The 15,261-nt window shown below is 43.9% G+C and overlaps 1 protein-coding gene across 1 annotated transcript in view; it reads right to left on the reverse strand.

Annotated features, from left to right (window-relative positions):
* Positions 1-15,261, reverse strand: part of CACNA1C (calcium voltage-gated channel subunit alpha1 C) — a 1,308,019-nt gene that overhangs the window by 561,477 nt on the left and 731,281 nt on the right.

Below are 15,261 nucleotides of genomic sequence, written 5' to 3' on the forward strand. Positions count from 1 at the left end.
TTACCAAAGAGTTCTAGGCAGCAGAGACTGCAACCAGAAGATCTGTTCATGAGAAAGTGAATGCAGAAGAATATAGACATAGAAGAAAAGAAAATAATCTCCAAGTCACAGCACAGATGAGATGGGATGTTAACACTTACTCCCCTTCTTCTTCCCCATTTTATCACTAGTGCTGAGTAAAGCAAGGCTGAGGATCCATTTTCTTTTCGGTTGTGTCATTATTCCATACTTTCTGTTTTTCTATCAAGTGTGTCCATCGCTGCTTACCATCCAAACCTGATTAGCTTTCGATATCTGCGCGTTCGGTATTCACGGATTCGCTTATTCATGCAAAATAAAGTGTAACCTATTTTCACTGTTCATGGACATTTTTTCTTATTCACAGCCATGCACAGTGTAGTGCAAGTGCAAATGAAAGTGCGTTCTCATGAGAATGAAGATATTCATAGAGCTGTGCGTGAGTATTGTTACACCAAAAGACTGTATATACTGTACTTTTACAAAAAAAAACCAGGGTATAAAATACATTTCTAAAATGCACAATACATTTTATAAATGTACTAGCCGTTAAGTCCGTTAAAACGGGCGAGTATTGGTATGGGGGTTTTCCAGGGCACCCTCCCCCCCACCTCGCCGCTGCAAGGCCCCCTGCCCTCCCTCCCAGTTTCAAGGCCCCATTCCCTCCCAGCTCCAAAGGCCCCCCTCCGTTCCTTCCCCCCATCCCAGCTCCAAGGGCCCCCTCCGTCCCTCCCCCCCTCCCAGCTCCAAGGCCCCCTGCCTGCCCTCCCAGTTCCAAGGCCCCATGCCGTCCCAGCTCCAAGGGCCCCCCCCCGGCCCTCCCTCCCAGCCAGCTCGAAGGCCCCCTTGTCCCTCCCTCCCAGCTCCGAGGCCCCCCTCCTTCCCTGCCAGCTGCAAGGCCCTCTGTCCCTCCCTCCCAGCTCCAAGGCCCCCCTCCGTCCGTCCCTCCCTCCCTCCCAACTCCAAGGCCCCCCTCCTTCTGATACCTCCCATGTCCAGCATTTCTCCTGCCCTCCCCTCCCTCCCGAGGTCACCGCCACCCCTCCCCCCCGAGGTCACCGCTACCGGTCCCCCCCGCCCCCCTCCACCCGGCACAGGCCCTCTCTTCGCTATTGAACTTACATCGCCGAAAACACAGCAAGGCAGATCAGCTGAGCTGCCGTCGGCCTTCCTTTTCTGCCTGTGTCCCGCTCTCGTGTGACGTAACGTCGGCGAGGGCGGGACACAGGCAGGGAAGGAAGGCCGACGGGAGCTCAGCTGATCTGCCCTGCTGCGTTTTCGGCGATGTAAGTTCAATAGCGAAGAGAGGGCCCGGGCCGGGTGGAGGGGGGGCGGCGGCGACTCTGGATGGGGGGACTGGTAGCGACGACCTCGGGGGGGGGGAGCGGTTCCCTCCCTCTCCTTTGCACAGTTTCCCTCTCTGTCCCGCCCTCGTCATCACGTATTGACGCGGGGGCGGGACAGAGAGGGAAGTCTCTACTGCGCATTTGCTGGTGAGTATGGTCACTCGTATTTTATATGTTTGATTTTATACCCTGTAATAAGTAAACTGTTCTTTACGAGAAGGGCAGACAAAATGATGAGTTTATAGTGTTAGACAGCAAAAGTGTACAGTGAACAGGGTCGCACAGGGACCTAATCCCCTTTTTCCCATAGGATCAATGGTTCCATATTTGTATTTTCGGTATTCATGGGGTTTTCTAGGAACCTAACCCCAGTGAATAGCAAGAATGGACTGTATGTTCCAATTTTATACCCCATTTTAACATATTTGTTGCACTAAAGGGACTTCTCTCTTCCACTGAAAGACAGAGATGTGCAAAAAAGGTTTATACTTCCTTTAATTCTAGTAATGAGTTTGTTCAATACTTGCTATTGGTAGAATGATGCACAGCACAGGGAATGACCCTGGATTACGCAAAGTGGTGGTTCTCAACCCATTTCTCAAGACACACATAGCCAGTGCCATTTCAGGACATCCACAATGAATATGCAGGAGACAGATTTGCATACACAGTTTTCATTGTAAGTAAACCTATCCCATACATATTTATTGAAACCAAGATTGACTAGGTATGTTCCAAAGACTGAGTTGAGAACCATTAATAGCAATTTTTTGCTTTCCTTAGGAGACAATAACTCCTCACTACACTGAGGCATTCTCATCAATATAATCACAAAGGGTAGGAGCGAGGGGGCTCTACTCCTGTCACCAGCAAAAGGTACTGGACCACCAGGGATTAAGATAGGCCCAGTGGGGGGTGGGGTCTACCTGAACTATGGAGAGGTGAGGGGTTGGGGGTGTCTTTTGGGGGGGAGGGGGAGTGGTTTGTGGCCGCAGGTTGGGAGGGGAAAGGGATATGACACTTCGTGGACTAGGGGGGCTTCAATTTTAAAAAATGATTATGTGGGTCCAGAACCGGCCTGATATTCAGTCGGGACCTGCATAAACTTAAGTGAGTGAATTTAGGACAGCTTTTGAATTGTCCTAAATCACCCACTTAAGCTTATGCATGCATCAGCTGAATATCACCGGCACCCACATAAGCCCCGGCTCCTCCCCAACACCCCCCCCCCCCCCCCCCGGCCTGCCCTTGACTGGCCCACATTTTTGGAGGCCGGTCAGAGGCAATATTCGGTGGCACTGCCAGGTTTAGTGCTGCTGAGTATTGGTGGTTGGGCGGGGACAAGTGATTTTAAAAGGGCCAGAGTCTCTCCAGCCCACTTAAATCACTTTGAATGTCGTCGGCCTCTTTGTAAACATTGCAATATTATTGGAAAAACACTAGAATCCTGAACCTGAAGAGAATTATGAAAATTGGTTATGATCACTTGGGACATTCCCATTCCAACTGATAAAAAGCTCGGTACAAGAAAACCGGACATAGTGGTAAAGAAGGAAAACACAACAGCATTGATAATAGAGGTATCAGTGCCAAGTGATCACTCTGTGAATCATATATAGAGAGATAATATCCTGAAGTACCAAGAAATGCAGTCAGAGACCAAGAATATGTGGCAGAAAGATACAGAAATACTTCCTGTTGTATTTGGTGCTACTAGTTTGATTAATAAGGAATTTTCAAGCACACCTTGTTTGGTTGCTTATACATGATACATCTTAAGAACTCCAAAAAGAAGTTCTGTTTGGCAAGATGCAAGTAATATGGTGAGTGTTAGCAGTAAATTTGAAAGACTGAGATCATGTTTCACATACCCTGGCTTAGGAATGAGGTTCATTACTGTCATGGTATGTGTAAAACTAAAAAAAAAAAAACAACTGAAACCATGCATGCAGTGACGCTCTGAATGCTGACAGCATTTTAAAGAAGTGGAGAAAAAGATTTCAGAGTCAAGGCCCAAGCTTACGTAACTAAGCAAAAAGCTGAAGCACAACAAACCAACATAGGTCAGAAAAAAAATCCATTCTCATCAAAAGTGCAAATTCAACAATCCAACGGAATGAAAACTGTATGCAAAGAGACACAATAAGAGCAAGACAAGTGCTCAGTTCAAATGGTCACAGTTCCAATAGATCAAAGCACTTATCTTTATAATATCGCCACTCTTCAAATGTCTACATGAGACTTGTTCCTGATACTTGACAGGGAATCCCTGTTTTGCAAAAGCTGCTTCAGGGGTGGAAAACTCCTGAGTCATAGCCACTGCAATTTCCAAACTGGTGAATTTGGGGAATCAATGAATGTTTTACATCAAGATAGTCTGGATTTTGGACTGGTCAGAGCAATGAGACCTTATTGGTTAAGTTGATTGATGAGGTTTTGACATATAGAGAGAGCTATATGGATGCTATCATTATCTAGCTCGACTTGAAAGCAGCTTTTGATGTGATTGACCATTCATTTCTTTTGGCCAGATCGGCTGAAACAGGGTTTGACAGGAGTTGCCTTAAATTAGTTTTGGTCTTATTTTTCGCTTCATTCTTTTAGGTTTGTCATTTGTCAGGTTCTTTTCCTTTTGCATTTGGAGATCCTTAGGGATCAGTTGTAGTCCCGATTTTATTTAACGTGTTTCTTGCTCCCTTGGCTTTTTTGATTCAAGATCTGGGTCTGAGTGCTTATTGTTATGCCGACAATATTCAGCTGGTGATTGATAGTGATTTGTAGAGTTCTCAATTTCAAGTTGAACTTGAGTCAAAACTCGATGAGATATCCACTTGGCTTGTGGTTGATAAACTTTTTTGAATCCAAAGAAATGCGAGGCTCTATGGATCTCTAAAAATCAATCTTTGCCTTTTGTTCCACTTACTCAAAGTCACACAATTTTAGTTAAAGATAGTATTTTGTCATTAGGGGTTATTTTGGATGTGAAGTTATCTTTTTCCCCTTACATTTCAAAGATTGTGAAGACGTCTTTTTTATTATTTCAGACAAACTAGATCATTGAGAGACTTTTTGGATAGGAGGGCAAAGAATATTATTTGGTATGCTTCAATGATGTCACAAATTATTGTGATTTCTTGTTGGTGGGGTGTCCTTCAGTTCAATGAATTGGTTGCAGTTAGATGAAAATACAGCAATTAAGCTTTTATTTGATGCTAAGATTAGGGACCATGCGACGTCTTTGCCTAGGGAGGAACATTGGTTGCCAGTGATGGCAAGAATTAAATATACACTTTTGGTTTTGGCTCATTTGATGTTTGTTACAGGGTTACCTCATTATTTGCATTTCCTCTTATCTCCTTATCAATCCTCTAAATTATTACAATCTTCTCAGGCTAATTTTTTGGCTGTGCTGTCATCCTCGAGGTCTTAAATTTGTTCTGCTAGTAAAACAGCTATTAGTACAGCTGTCTTGGAGCTTTGGAGCGCCTTGTCTTTGGACTAAAGATTGAAAATGTCATCTGTGAGGTTTAAAAAAGTCTTTAAAACATGGATTTTTAGGCAATTTTTTTGAGTAGGTTCTTTCTTATGACACCTAAGAATCTGGTTATTGTAGCGAATTTGGGGATTTTTTGTGCGGTCCCGGTTTGTTTTTAATTGTATTCGAATATAGAGATGATATATCAGGTTTTTGGCAATATCATGGTCTGATGGATTTAATTGCTGTGCTAACCTTATGCTCTTCCTTTTGTGTCTTGTCTAGTGTGAGTCTTACATTTTTTTTGTAGTGTTTTATGTTCCACATTATATTTTTATTGTATACTGTTTTGAGGTACAGTAGGACTCAGATTATCCAGACTAACCTTGACAGAGGGCAATCCGAGTAATGGAAAATCTGGATGATTAGACAAACTGTTGTCACGGCCAAGCCTGTAAGGATCAATGAGCCATTGCCAATCCCACAATGAAGATAGGCAGTCTACAAGCCCTAGGTTCTTCACCTGTGATGACCGCCATTCCCTGAAGGTTAAGCCCCAGGTTATGGTGGCCTATAGGACTTTGGAGTAGAGGAGGAAATTAAATAGACACAGGTAGACAGTGGGAAGTGACTGGGTTGGCGTCAGTTTCCAGGCAGGTCAGAGGCAGGCAGCGAGACAAGACAGCGTCAGTATCCAGGCAGGTCAAAGGCAGGCAGTGAGACAAGACAGCATCAGGGTCCAGGCAGGCCAGAGGCCGACAGTGAGACAAGGCAGAGTCGATCTTCAGACGTCAGAGGTAGTGGAAGAAAACAGGGAACAATGCACCAGGAGTAAAGGTGGAGCATGGGAACCCCCGGATCAAGCACGAGGGGAGGAGCAAAGCCGTGAACGCCGCCCAGGATGCAGAAGCTAAGCCACTGTCAGTGGCAGAATACTGCTGTAGCTTGCGCCAATCTGAAAGGCACCACCCAGGTCACTGAAGCAAAACTGCCATTCCTGTCATTGGCGGAGAGGTGCCGTCGCAGGCACTGCTGGGTAAAGTGCTGCTGTGACAACCCTTTAGAAAAGATTGGATATACCTTTTTGAAAAGAGCACATATTCCAAGCATTGCATGTTGAACATTATTTTTTATTTTCAACAATAAAGGGAAAAAATACCAAACTACAGTACTGTACTGTATTTGTAGTACATTACTGTATTTCTGTTTAAAAAATAAAGTAATTACTTCAGTGCTGATTTTTGCTTCTCTGCTGCAAGATCACATGGAGGGGCATAATTGAAAGGAGCGCCCAAGTTTTTTTAAAATTTTTATTTGTACCCCGCGCTTTTCCCACTCCTGGCAGGCTCAATGTGGCTTAGGTACTTATTTGTACCTGGGGAAATGGAAGGTTAAGTGACTTGCCCAGAGTCACAAGGAGCTGCCTGTACCTGCAGTGGGAATCAAACCCAGTTCCTCAGGACCAAAGTCCACCACTCTAACCACTAGGCCACTCTTCCACTTTTCCTCCACTTTTCCTGAGGACGTCCTCGAAGGATGTCCTGGTGAAGGGGTGGGGAAACCCGTATTATCGAAACAAGATGGGTGTCCATCTTTCATTTCGATAATACGGTCGGGGACACCCAAATCGCGAAATTGAGGTCGACCTTAGAGATGGTCGTCCTTAGAGATGGTTGTCCCCGATTTTCGGCGACAATGGAAACCGAGGATGCCCATCTCAGAAACGACCAAATCCAAGACATTTGGTCATGGGAGGAGCCAGCGGTCGTAGTGCACTGGTCCCCCTGACATGCCAAGACACCAACCGGGCACCCTAGGGGGCACTGCAGTGGACTTCAGAAATTGCTACCAGGTGCATAGCTCCCTTACCTTGTGTGCTGAGCCCCCCCCCCCCCCAAAACCTACTCCCCACAACTGTACACCACTACCATAGCCCTAAGGGGTGAAGGGGGCACCTACATGTGGGTACAGTGGGTTTCTGGTGGGTTTTGAAGGGCTCACATTTACCACCACAAGTGTAACAGGTAGAGGGGGGTGGGGCTGGGTCCACCTGCCTGAAGTGCACTGCATGCACTAAAACTGCTCCAGGGACCTGCATACTGCTGTGATGGAGCTGGGTATGACATTTGAGGCTGGCATAGAGGCTGGAAAAAATATTTTTAAAAGGTTTTTTTTGAGGGTGGGAGGGGGTTAGTTACCACTGGGGGAGTAAGGGGAGGCGATCCCCAATTCCCTCCGGTGGTCATCTGGTCAGTTCGGGCACCTTTTTAAGGCTTGGTCGTAACAAAAAAAGGACCAAGTAAAGTCGCCCAAGTGCTCGTCAGGGACGCCCTTCTTTTTTCCATTATGGGTCGAGGACGCCCATGTGTTAGGCACACCCCAGTCCCGCCTTCGCTGCGCTTCTGATACGCCCCCATGAACTTTGGTCATCCCCAGGGCGGAAAGCAGTTGAGGATGCCCAAAATCGGCTTTCGATTATGCCGATTTGGACGGCCCTGGGAGAAGGATGCCCATCTCCCGATTTGTGTCGAAGATGGGCGCCCTTCTCTTTCAAAAATAAGCCTGATAGTCTCTTCAGACAAAGGAGCTGGTTCACACTGCTTTCTTCCTACTTTTCCAGCCAAGTCATTCCTGTATTTAAACATTCAAAAGCTTTTGAATGTGTGGATTCTACATCAGCATTAACCTGGTGATCATCATCAGTTTCTGATTCCTCATGTTCCTTGTCTTGAACTGATTCCATGGGGTTATCATCTGTTATGATCTGATACCTGGATCATTAGCATCACAATATATCCATTCGCTGACATTCTCTACATCACACGGAGCAGCCAGGAACCTATGGAACAAACTTAGCGATGCTTTTAAGGACATCATCTTCTTCTTCTTCTCCTTGTTCTTCTGATTTGTTTAGAATAATGTTCCAAGCTTTTTTAGGATTTTGTTTTTAACTAAATTCAAAGCATCAGCAGCCATGTATGAGCAATCTTTAATAAACTGGATTATGCCACACATTCATCATCGATATCAGCCAATAGAAGTTTTTGTAACAATTGTTTCCTGTAAAGTCATTTCAAGGAAACAATAACTCGATCCACTGCCTGAATTACAGATGTGACATTTGGAGGCAGAAAAAAGCACTTTGAATCTACCTTCCTCTCGCTCTAAGCATTCAGCCATAGGATGTGATTTATTTATTTATTTGCTGCATTTGTACCCCACATTATCCCACCTATTTGCAGGCTCAATTTAGCTTACATTGTATTGCAAAAGATATAATTATGAACAGAATAAGAGGTTTGTTCTAATTTAACATATTACTATACAAGAATTGGCACATTGTTCAACAATAAAATGATATTTTCATCTTGTCCTGTACAAAGCTGAAATCTTTTCACTTCTGGTATGAAGCAGTTGTCATAGCAATCAAGGTAAACTTTGAAATTCATCCAGGCTTTTTTGGCCTTCTATATAACAGTGGTAGCTTATGCAAGATTTTGAAGGCATGACCAATTTACTTCAATTCTTTGAAGGAGTAAACAAACATGCGGACAAAGGGGAGCCGGTTGATATTGTGTATCTGGATTTTCAAAAGGCGTTTGACAAGGTACCTCATGAAAGGCTACAGAGGAAATTGGAGGGTCATGGGATAGGAGGAAATGTCCTATTGTGGATTAAAAACTGGTTGAAGGATAGGAAACAGAGAGTGGGGTTAAATGGGCAGTATTCACAATGGAGAAGGGTAGTTAGTGGGGTTCCTCAGGGGTCTGTGCTAGGACCGCTGCTTTTTAATATATTTATAAATGATTTAGAGATGGGAGTAACTAGCGAGGTAATTAAATTTGCTGATGACACAAAGTTATTCAAAGTCGTTAACTCGCGACAGGATTGTGAAAAATTACAAGAGGACCTTACGAGACTGGGAGACTGGGTGGCTAAATGGCAGATGACGTTTAATGTGAGCAAGCGCAAGGTGATGCATGTGGGAAAAAAGAACCCGAATTATAGCTACGTCATGCAAGGTTCCACTTTAGGAGTTACGGACCAAGAAAGGGATCTGGGTGTCGTCGTCGATAATACACTGAAACCTTCTGCTCAGTGTGCTGCTGCGGCTCGGAAAGCGAATAGAATTTTGGGTATTATTAGGAAAGGTATGGAAAACAGGTGTGAGGATGTTATAATGTTGTTGTATCGCCTTGTGTTCAATTCTGGTCGCCGCATCTCAAGAAAGATATAGTGGAATTGGAAAAGGTGCAGCGAAGGGCGATTAAAATGATAGCGGGGATGGGACGACTTCCCTAAGAAGAAAGACTAAGGGGGCTACGGCTTTTCAGCTTAGAGAAGAGACGACTAAGGGGAGACATGATAGAGGTATATAAAATATTGAGTGGAGTGGAACAGGTGGATGTGAAGCGTCTGTTCACGCTTTCAAAAAATACTAGGACTAGGGGGCATGCGATGAAACTACAGTGTAGTAAGTTTAAAACAAATCAGAGGAAATTTTTCTTCACCCAACACATAATTAAACTCTGGAATTCGTTGCCGGAGAACGTGGTGAAGGCGGTTAGCTTGGCAGAGTTTAAAAAGGGGTTAGACGGTTTCCTAAAGGACAAGTCCATAAACCGCTACTAAATGGACTTGGGAAAAATCCACAATTCCAGGAATAACATGTATAGAATGTTTGTACGTTTGGGAAGCTTGCCAGGCACCCTTGGCCTGGATTGGCCGCTGTCGTGGACAGGATGCTGAGCTCGATGGACCCTTGGTCTTTTCCCAGTGTGGCATTACGTATGTACTTATGTACCTATGAGGGTTTTTTGATCTACCAATTAGCAATAACTTCAACTTATGACTTCCGGTTGTATTCCTCTTCACCAACAGTGTGACACATTCTTTGGATGACTTGAACCCAGGAGCCAATTGCTCCTTATGACTAACCAGAGATTTACTGGGAAGTGATTTCCAGTTCAGACGCGTTTTGTCTGCATTATAAACACAATCAGGATCACAGTTTTTGATAAGGTCATTAAATTGTACAAGAAAGTCATTAGGCACCAGTAAAGTTGCAGAAAGGTTTTCACCATGAATTTCAATCTGCCTAATTCTGTGGCAGTGTTTATCCAGTGCTGGCTTTGAATTCGGAATCGCCATGAAGTCGCCAACTGAAAAACATTGCCTTTTCGGCTAATATCAGGCCAGGAACTGGATGGCCCAATGATCTTTTTTTTGCAAAAGATATAGAGCTTTATCTATCTGCTCATTAGTTGACCTTTTCATGGTTTTTCTGGAACTACTCCCGTCTTCTTTTTCAAGAACCGAAATGTAGTTGACAATAGTATCACTTTGTCTTTTTATATCGGATATGGTTGATGTTCTGACACCATATTCTTCTGCAAATTTTTTCCCAACACTCCCTTTTTAAACTGCTCCACAACGTCTGTCTTGTCTTAATGACAGAACAAACCTTTTTAATGGCATTTTATTTTTTGTTATTAGAAAGAAACACAGCACTGTACTGTAGAAACCTTTCCCAATGGTAGTTGGGAGGAAAAGGAAAAGGACAGGGATTTCCTCTGCTGCATACCTGCTCTCGTTAACATCATTTCCTAGGGGAAGCCTGTAGAAGTTAGCACAGACCATGAGGAAGAATTGCTAGGAGCCTCCTCAGGGAGGATTTGGAGGGGGGTGGATGCTGGGCCACTGGTGAAACAGAGGGAGACAGGGAAGTGAGGCACTGGTGCAGTACCAGTCTGGATAATTGGACATCTGGATAATTTGAGTTCGGATAATCGGCGCTCCACTATACTTCTGTTTGAAAGCTAATAAATTAAATACTAGAAATAAATAAATGATGATTTTTATTTATCACTAACGCCATGGCATCATTCATATATATATATATATATATTTATCTTATATTGTTTCATTTCTTAATCTGTATACGCACCACATGTTATCAGTTTTGTGTTGAGTATACCAATCTCTTTGTTCTTTTTCATTAATCTTGATGTCAATTTTAATACTCAGTATCATTTATGATGGAGTTTTTTTTAATGTAATCATTTTACTTTAATGCGGTAGATAATGTCCTTTATTTATATAGATATATCTTGCTTATTATTTTTTGTATGATATTCTTCATGATATAAATCTTTAATGATACCGTTTCTCTTTTTGACTATTGTCACTCTTATTTTTAATTTATCTATGTTTTAAGTTTGTTTTATTTACAAATTGTTCGATGTTTTTATCTATAGACTCCTGATGCAGGCTGCCAGGCTGAAACACAACATTGTGTCGAGTCATTTCTAAGGAAACATTAATAAACTGTGTTGATTTTATTATTATTTGTTTGGTCCCAGTTCTTTGGACAAGCCTGGTTTACTTTTCCCACTTCTTTTATCTCTGGTACTCATTCACAGCCAACCTTAGGAAAGAGGAACCCAAATTATAGCTATGTATTGGAAGGTTGCACGTTAGAAGTCACAGACCAAGAAAGGGATCTAGGCGTCGTTGTTGATGATACGTTGAAACCTTCTGCTCAGTGTGCTGTGGCAGCTTGGAAAGCAAATAGAATGTTAGGTATTATTAGGAAAGGAATGGAAAACAAAAATGAAGATGTTATAATGCTTTTGTATTGCTCCATGGTGTGACCGCACCTCGAATATTGTGTTCAATTCTGGTCGCCGCAACTCAAAAAAGATATAGTGGAATTAGAAAAGGTACAGAGAAGGGCGACGAAACTGATAAAGGGGATGGGACAACTTCCCTATGAGGAAAGGCTGAAACTGCTAGGGCTCTTGAGCTTGGAGAAAAGACGGCTGAGGGGAAATATGATAGAGGTCTATAAAATAATGAGTGGAATGGGTAGACGTGAATTGTTTGTTTACTCTTTCCAAAAATATTAGGACTAGGGGGCATGGAATGAAGCTACAAAGTAGTAAATTAAAACGAATCGGAGAAAATATTTCTTCACTCAACATTGCCAGAGAATATGGTAAAGGCGGTTAGCTTAGCAGGGTTTAAAAAAGGTATGGATGGCTTCCTAAAGGAAAAGAGCATAGACCATTATTAAATTGGACTTGGGGAAAATCCACTGCTTATTTCTGGGACAAGCAAAATGTATTGTACTTTTTGGGGGTCTTGCCAGGTATTTCTGACCTGGATTGGCCACTTTTGGAAACAGGATGCAGGGCTTGATGGACCTTTGGTCTGTCCCAGTATGGCAATACCTATGAGACGGGGTAACTAGGGCTTTTTTCCAGTCAGTATGGTGTATGTAAGCATGTGACCCAGAATAACTCCACCTGGAAGGTGGCTGCCTCTGAATCTATATATATGGGTTGGCTAGAATATATATATATGTATGTGTGTGTGTGTGTGTGTGAGAAGGAGGGTGTGTGGATGTGTGAGAGTTAAAACTAGGTGTGTTTTGGGGGGGGGGGGGTAGGGGTGGGAGGTGTAAGGGCATACTCCTTTCCCCCTTCCTTTCCTCTATCCTTCATTAGTTTAGTTTAGTAATTAATATAGTTCCCCTCAAAGCAAGCTCACAGGGCTTACAATAAAATATTGTCATAAAATACAATGAAATATAACACAGCAGCTAATAGTCAACAACAAACATAATCATTCATACATTAACAAAATACATATAAAAGTAGTATAGTCACAACATTAAAAGGAAGAAATTAACATCAATACAAAACAACAGAATATGTGACAAACTGATTCAGTCCTGCAGTACTGGGTTTTCAACCCAGTCTTAGAAATATCAACCTAACAATAAATGAGCAGAAAATTCCAGAGAATGGGGGCCTGATAGGAAAAAGCCTATTGGCATGTTATATCCAAGTGGATGGCAGCAGGGGGAGGGACAGTCAGAAAGTTCTTGAAAGAAGATCAAACAAAATGAAGTGGCTCATTGGGCAAAAAGCAACTGAATAGGCAAGCTGAAGAACTCTGTGTGTAATAGTTAATTATTTAAACTAGATCTGGAATGACAACCATAGGAGGTAACTTTTCAAAATTATTGGAGGTGCTAAACCTTTCGGAAATTACCTCTCCTGGAGAGTTTCCTGAATACTGGGGGTGCTCAAGCATTCACAGCACTCACAGAGTTGGCTCCTATGATGACAACAGAAGTTATGAAGATACCAGTTTTAGGACCCAAGTCCTCTTCTGAATATTCAAAAATAGGTCCAATCTCCGGATCATAGCCAGGGAGTTCTCAGGTATGCTTCTAACTTTTGGTATATAGCTGCTAAGTGTCCCAGCCTCTAGGGGTTGGTTTTGGCCTTTTCATGTGTTAGTATTTATATTAATTTTAGAAGTAACTAAAAAACATTTGGTCAATATTCAAAAGTGACTTAACCAGGCAGTAGAGCCTCCTGCCTAGTTAAATCGCATGTGGCTGCCTAACTGCTGATTCTCTGCAGCACTTAACTGAACTGTGATGTTGAATATCATTACTAGGATAACAAAAAGGCTGTCCTAGCCATCCAGACACCACTCTGAATATTGGTAGGTAACCAGTTAATTTCTGGGTAGTGGCATCAGGGGTTTCTAGTGCCTTTCCTTCCCCCATCATGATCCAGATTCCCTTTCCCTCCACCCCCAAATGGGAAGCTCCCAATGAGACCGCCCATGTCCTCCACCCCTGTAGGCTCCCTGGGTCTACCTTAGAGTGGTCTAGGGGATCCTACGGGCAGGAGCAATGCCCACTTATTCCTGTCTGTTGTACATCTGGTCTCAAAATGGCCACTGCGACCTCTAGCAACAGCTTTGTAGTACTAGTGAGTACCATCAGACTGCCGGTAGAGGTCATAACAGCCATTTTGAGGTCAGAACCATGACAGCACAAGTGACTTGGCATCGCTTCTACCTGGGGACACCCTAAACCACCAGAGATATCAAAAATATGTCTGAGGGGTGGGGAGAATGGGGGGGATTCTCATCAAGGGCTTTCTTTTGGTGATGGGAGAGAGGGAGGGGGGATATGAATCGTGGGAGATGGAGGGGGACTCAGGTGGTAAGGAAACCTGTTTTTCCTTATGCGGGCCCAGCTGAATATTGTCCATGACCTGCCTAAGACTCGGCAGCCAACACATACCGGCATGGCCCCGGATGTTTATGCCTGCACATGGTCCGATACTGAATATCTGGGCCTAGTTTTGCCCAAGGTAACCGGCATTTTAAAAATGCTGACCACCGGCGGCTGAATATTACTGGTTTGTTTTTAGTTTTATTGTTGACATTGTTAGGGAATTTTGATTGTTTTCAAAGGGCATCTGGTTGGTGGGTTAAACTGGAAATTATATGGGGTTGGGATGTACTGTGTAAAGTAATTTATGAAAATTGCATCTATTTTACACCTATTTTACTACTAATACTACTACTTATCATTTCTATAGCGCTACTAGATGTACGCAGCGCTGTACACTTGAACATGAAGAGACAGTCCCTGCTCGACAGAGCTTACAATCTAATTAGGACAGACAAACAGGACAAACAAGAGATAAGGGAATATTAAGGTGAGGATGATAAAATAAGGGTTCTGAACAAGTGAATAAGGGTTAGGAGTTAAAAGCAGCATCAAAAAGGTGGGCTTTTAGCTTAGATTTGAAGACAGCCAGAGATGGAGCTTGACTAGTCAAACATATAAATGGCAAGAGGCGTACTCACTCGCAAATGCGCAGTAGAGACCCTCTCTGTCCCACCCCCGCGTCAATACGTGATGACGGGAGCGTGACAGAGAGGGAACCTGCGCACCTGCGAGTGAGAGAACCGCCATCGCCACCGCTCCCCCCACCCACCCGGAGTCGCCGCCGCCGAAACCCACCCTCCACCCGGCCCGGGTACCTGGCTTCACTATTCAAACCGCCGGAATGCAGCACACAGCTCATCTGAGCTGCCGTTGGCCTTCCTTACCTGCCTGTGTCCCGCCCTCACCGACGTTACGTCACACGAGGGCGGAACACACTCAGAGAAGAAGGAAGGCCGACGGCAGCTCAGATGAGCTGTGTGCTGCGTTCCGGTGGTTTGAATAGTGAAGCCAGGTACCCGGCCCGGGTGGCGGGGTGGCGGAGGGGACTCCGAGGGGGGGGGGCGGCAGCGGCGACTCCGGGGGGGGGAGGGGCGGCGACCTATCCGGGGGGGCCTTTCAAACCCCCCCTTCCTTTACTAGCCCGTTTTTACGGGCTCAACGGCTAGTATTTTATAAAATACTAGTGTAAGCATGAAAAAAACATATGTACATATAGGCACAAGTCCCTGTGCACACCCTCAGTGAAAGTATGCATCATAAGCTTAAATTCTGACATTTTATAAAAGAGCATTTACAGGTAGGTAAATGACTAAAATACAGCATTTATGCGTGTCCTTACCACCTAAAACTATGCAGCTTCTTCTAAAATTACCCCATAG

This window comes from Microcaecilia unicolor, chromosome 9 (genome assembly GCF_901765095.1).
Source record: "Microcaecilia unicolor chromosome 9, aMicUni1.1, whole genome shotgun sequence".
Taxonomy (NCBI): Eukaryota; Metazoa; Chordata; class Amphibia; order Gymnophiona; family Siphonopidae; genus Microcaecilia; species Microcaecilia unicolor.